The following is a 5,937-nucleotide window of genomic DNA, read 5'->3' on the forward strand; positions in this document are numbered from 1 at the left end:
TTTGGGGTGCCATGGGGTGGTGTGGATGAGGTGTGGGGTGGCGTTTGTGGTGATGAGTGTGGTGCGTGTGGTGGTGTGTGGTGTTTGGTGCGTGGATTCTGTGTGGGTGATGGTGTTGTGTGCCTCTGTGTTGTGGGATTGTCTATTCTGTGCTCTCTCTCTAGCCTTCGTCAATAATTTCGGGTCGTAGGGGTTTGTGGGTGTGTGTTTTATATTGTGTTGGGTGTGTGGGAGTGGTGTTAGTATGTGTATCAGGTGTGCGTGTTTCAAACTGACCAATGTGGCTGAGTTTTCTATGTGTGTGTGTATTTTGACCGCGGAGGTGTGTACCGCCAATGGAATACCGCGTTTGAAAGACCGCCGCGTGGATTTGTGTGTCGGAATGGTATGGGCGTATTTCTGTTGGCGTGACGGTGGAGGTTTGGTCATCGCCATTTTTTCACTGACCTTTGGTGTGGCGGACTTTTGTGGATGTCGGGTTTTTGGCGGTTTGCAAGTTGCGGATCAGAATGACCGTGGCGGTTTACCGCGGCCGCGGCGGTGTTATGGCGGTCTTCTGACCGGCGGTAAGTGCCTTTTACCGCCGAGGTCAGAATGACCCCCTATGTGTTTGCACAAAAAAAATGATGAAACACTGTAGGATAAAAAACAGCCTTGCAATGCTTATTAAAGAATAGGTACAGGGTCCAAAGTTTTACTAGAAAGAAAACCTCTGTTGGCGCTATTGACTATTGGGAAGCTGAATACAAAGATTCCACCTCAATCATCTTTAACCCACCACCAAACACACACTGCCCCTTTATTTTACTGTGGCTGGTTCTTTTTCATCCCTGCTTTCTCCATTTGTCAATGTTGTTCCGTCTTCCTCTTCATCCTCCTTTAGCCCTGGTCTTTTTTTCTCTCGCCTGCTCTGGGTCAAAGTCGGATGAGGAAAAACAAGTGATGTCCCCAAAAATAAGAGCCGGTGTGCCCCTCCTGCAATCACAGGCTGACGTTCCGCTCTGCAGCTTTGCCATCTTGTCATGAGCTGGTAAGTAAATTAATAGGATGACGTTATCACGAGAACATTGCGTAGCGACTGCCGCGTGCAGAAAACGAATGGCGTATTTGAACTTTCATTTGGAAGAAAACTGTAGTAGCAAACAAAAATGATGGCAGAAAGCAGTTTGTATATACTTATTTTAGAACGTTCGACGCTGACTTTAAAATGTTAGCTGATGAGTGTGCAGTAATTTTTCTAGGGAGGGCACTCGAAAGCAATAAACACATTTGAACTATGAAATATTTTGAATAATAAATAATCTATGAGTTCCGCTATAGTTACCCATGGAATAATTCTGGTTTCTGGAGATCGGATTCTTGCATATACGTTATACAGTCGTTTATTCTTCGTTTGTATTCCGCTAGAGGTCACCAGATGACAACTCAGCAAAGGAACTAAACCTGTCTCTAATTAAAGGTGACGTCTTGTTTGTTTGACGGGTATAGTCTCGGGAAGGGATCCGGCTTTGTAACCTTTGCCATTTTGGAATATCAAGGGAATAGCAATATTACCATGACTCACACCATTTAAGGGCTAAATTCTGATGCGTTTTATTTTCATTGGATTGGCAGCCGTTCTACCCTGCAAGGGAGGTCTCGAAGTTGACGTTTATGTGTAACTCTTATCTCAATAAATGGTGCAATATCATTTCCCTTTCAGAAGAATAAAGGACGAAGGGCCTGATTTTGCGTTTGGCTGACGGAGTAAAGGCAGTCAAGGTGGAGAAGGACTTTATGTCCACCGCCTTGTCTCTACTCTGCACGCCAAATTTAGAGTTCATTACCAGGCCAGGGGTGAAAACTCTGTGCGTTTGTATGAACCGCCTTCTCGGTGGTGCAAAGCCATTTAAAAGTTTTGTGTGGGTCCATCATTTTTGATGGATGGTTTTAGCAAACTTTTTAATGTTTCTTTTCCAAAAACAAATTCTCAAAGTGTGAGTTTTGTTTATGGAAAATAAAAACCTAATGGCACCCACACCATGGGAGTTTTTTCCCGTGCTGTGGGAGGCATTTTTGGGTATCCTTTCTATTTTTCTGTCCTACACAGTCCACATAATCTTGGCAGTGACAAGCACTATACAAAGCCATCTGACCACCCACTCTACATAGGGCAGATGGTCAGATGACTTATCTCTGATGGCTCATAGTTCCTCTTGTCGGAAAGTTTATGCTGATAAAGTAAATTTTACTCTTGCAGCATTAACCTGGTGGCCTGCAGAGCTCCAAGATGGGTGGGTAGACTTTGGCGGACAGGGCACTTTGTCACCATTGCAATGGAGTACCCTGTCTGCCAGTTTCTAAATCAGCCTCTAAGGGCAGACGCGGCCCACTTCGCTCGAAAGGAACGGGGCGGGTGCGGAGCATGGGGGGTACCTAAAATGTAATAAAACGAAGTCAACAAAAAAAAAAAAAAACTTTTTGTCGCGGTCCCGTACCGCGTTCCTCTTCCCTGCTGGCTGCAGGCACAGGCTGCCAGCCTGCCCTGTGGCCAATCCTGATTCTGCTCAAAGCAGCGTCAGGGAGCTCCCAGGCAGACTGGGAGCCTGTGCAGGTTCTCTCCAGCCTACAGCGCAAACCAAACACACATGTGCTCTGAGGAGGAGTGCTGAGCACTCCCAAAGCACTCCCCCTCAGAGCACGTCACTCCATGTGGCCCCGCCCCTTTACAAGGAAACAATAACAAACACTGTTTCATATCATTTCCTTGTAAAGGTTTTGCAGCTGCCGCTGCTGGTGGGGGGGCAACGATCCTCAACCCTCATGGAGGAACTGTTTCTTTCTAAGGGCCTGATTTAGCGTTTGGCTACAGATTACTTTGCTGCAATGTGAGAGATATCCTGGCCGCCTCATTACAAGTTCATTATAATATAGTACTTGTAATAAGGCAGAAAAGATATCATCATGTTTGTATTTCTGTAACCTGTGGTGACGCAAAGACCTCGGGTTCGCTGGCCGCGTCCACTAAACAAAACAGGACACCACACTATGCCGATAGTTGAGCAGCAGCTAGAACCTGGGGTGCCCACGCGCTCGTTTATTTATAACTTGGGGCCGGGCCCGTCCTCCAGGATGGCAATCGGCAACATTGTAGGAGAGAGTCTGGGTGGCAGTCTACATAACCCATCCCTCAAACTATAAATAAGTTCTGCTAGCTTTTGCTCCAGCGATGAGGGGCCTGCACTATATACATTAATAAGGCACTGAGGATGGCTGTTGGGATGATCCTATTTAGGATGCACACTCCTGTTTGTACCCAAAATCTGATTACTTATTGGGTGCATACTGAACACTGGTGTGTGAGTTTGTGCCCGCAGCATGCAATGTGTTCACATTACAAATGGTTTGTGTTAACTCTTTCATGCCTTTCTATTAAGTGCATTCACTGGCGGCCTTCACAGGGGGCATGTGCTGCACATCTTCAAGGTTGAGTACATCACAGTGGTGTTGCAGGTGCTTTGCCTAAATCACACCAACCACCAGGCCGAAGATGGACTTTGGAAGAGGACAGGCAGTGCGTCATTTTTCCTTTTTCATTTTCTCTTCAGAGAGGTCAGCCGATGCTCTTGTCGCTGTGAGAAACAGCTTTTTTCAGTTTGTTTACCCTGGAGTGCTAATATTAGCACATTAGAAGTGAGATGATTTCATCTGCGTTTGAAAGGCTATCTCTGCCTTCTCACCTACTAGGCTGTTTAAACCCTGATTGACAACAAGCAGTGCTTAATTTGTTTTTAAAAAAAGTGCAAGGGCCATTGTCAGGAGGTCACTGCAGCTTGTACTACACATTGCCCCTGCCAGTTTCAGTCCCAACAGAACTACTAACCATCACACTCCTACACGTAAGGGAATTCAGACTACTGCAAGCCACCCAAAGCTATAACAATGGTTTGGGTGGTATGTATTAGTAATTTCTAAAGTACATTGAATTATTAAACAACTGCTGTTATGCTCCTTTAAAAATGAGAGAGGCCACCGTGTGACAGACTATCAGAAGTGCGGGTGTTGACACTTAAGTGCCGGGGCCGAGCACCAGAAACAACTGGCTCAAATTAAGCACAGATTACAAGAAAAAATATATATGTATGAGAAGACTGACATGAGATGGTAAGAAGTGTGAAACTGCAGGCACAGAGGCTTGAATGATGAAATATAGGTACCTATCATGTGAAATCAATGGTGAAACAAATGTCTTTGCAGCCCGTGCGGGTGGGGGCGAGCTCGAGGGGGTCCTTTCAGCACAATAACCTAGCCTGAGAGCTCCTGTGCGCGTCCTAAGGGGACCCCCTCAAGTTTCGTTATGCCTCTTTGTGAAATAACAGCAATACTCTATTACCATGCATTGATACAATCTTTAAGGGGCCATATATAGGCCCTCATTCTGACCTTGGCGGGCGGCGGAGGCCGCCCGCCAAAGTCCCGCCGTCAGATTACCGTTCCGCGGTCGAAAGACCGCGGCGGTAATTCTGACTTTCCCGCTGGGCTGGCGGGCGGTCGCCTTCAGACCGCCCGCCAGCTCAGCGGGAAAGAGGCTTCCACGATGAAGCCGGCTCGGAATCGAGCCGGCGGAGTGGAAGCTGTGCGACGGGTGCAGTTGCACCCGTCGCGTATTTCACTGTCTGCGCAGCAGACAGTGAAATACATGTAGGGGCCCTCTTACGGGGGCCCCTGCAATGCCCATGCCAGTGGCATGGGCACTGCAGGGGCCCCCAGGGGCCCCGCAACCCCCCCTACCGCCATCCGGATCCCAGCGGTCGGACCGCCGGGATCTGGATGGCGGTAGGGGGGGTCGGAATCCCCGCGGCGGTGCAGCAAGATGCGCCGCCGTGGAGGATTCAATGGGGCGGCGGTACACTGGCGGGAGCCCGCCAGTGGTGCCGGTCCGACCGCGGCTTTACCGCCGCGGTCGGAATCCCCATTGGAGCACCGCCGGCCTGTCGGCGGTGCTCCCGCGGTCCTCCGCCCTGGCGGTCAAAGACCGCCAGGGTCAGAATGAGGGCCATAGTATCAAAAACCAAAGATGACAATGCCATGGGAGTTACTTAAGCAAAGTTATTGTTTTACATTGATTGATGTTTGTTGTTCAAAGTAAATCTGGCTCCAACACCTAACTATAGAGATCTATATTGTCAGTGATCGACTGCATCACCAGATTCATGAATATACAAGGGTACACACTGTAAACACATTTTCAGCACAGTACCTTACAAGGTCAGGCACTGAAGATGTACACCTTTGGGTCTACAACTGTCAATTCTATCCTTGAAAAATGGACAAACCCATTATATAAAAAACAACCAAATGTCTCTTATTTCTAGGCTCCAAACACCCATACTTAGTCTTACTTCAACAAAAACAGTTATCCTCCCACAAAAATGTTAGAAATTAAAAAGTAATCAGTGGGACAGGTAATATTCACAAGTAATACACACATAAAGCAGGAGGGTGCCTCACCACAGGCCTTGGATCATTTAGTAGGGGTGGCTATCTTAATAAAGAAATCACTCCTAGTTAGAATCTCTTAAAATGCGATACATCCGAATGGTCACTTTGCATCGCCAGATTGCACGTTCATGATTTCATGGTGGTTGTGGAATCAGTCTACGCTCCAGTGGAAGAGAAAGGAGACTTCCTCTCCAATGTTTCCAGCACGCTCTTTGCAATTGGGAAATCTTGTGCGGTATTAGATGGAGACTGTAACATGGTTTTGACCCACTATTAGACAGTCGCGGCTCGCAAGACGGAAATGGGGTGGGTGGCAAGTGGCATGGGGAGGGGGCGAAAACAAAATTATAATATATATTTTTTTAAAGCGTACCTTCCTTGTCTCAGAGCCGCCCCTGCTATTGAACCGGGAAGACCTCACTTAAAACATATTAAGAACAGATGCATACTAGTTTA

This window comes from Pleurodeles waltl, chromosome 12 (genome assembly GCF_031143425.1).
Source record: "Pleurodeles waltl isolate 20211129_DDA chromosome 12, aPleWal1.hap1.20221129, whole genome shotgun sequence".
Taxonomy (NCBI): Eukaryota; Metazoa; Chordata; class Amphibia; order Caudata; family Salamandridae; genus Pleurodeles; species Pleurodeles waltl.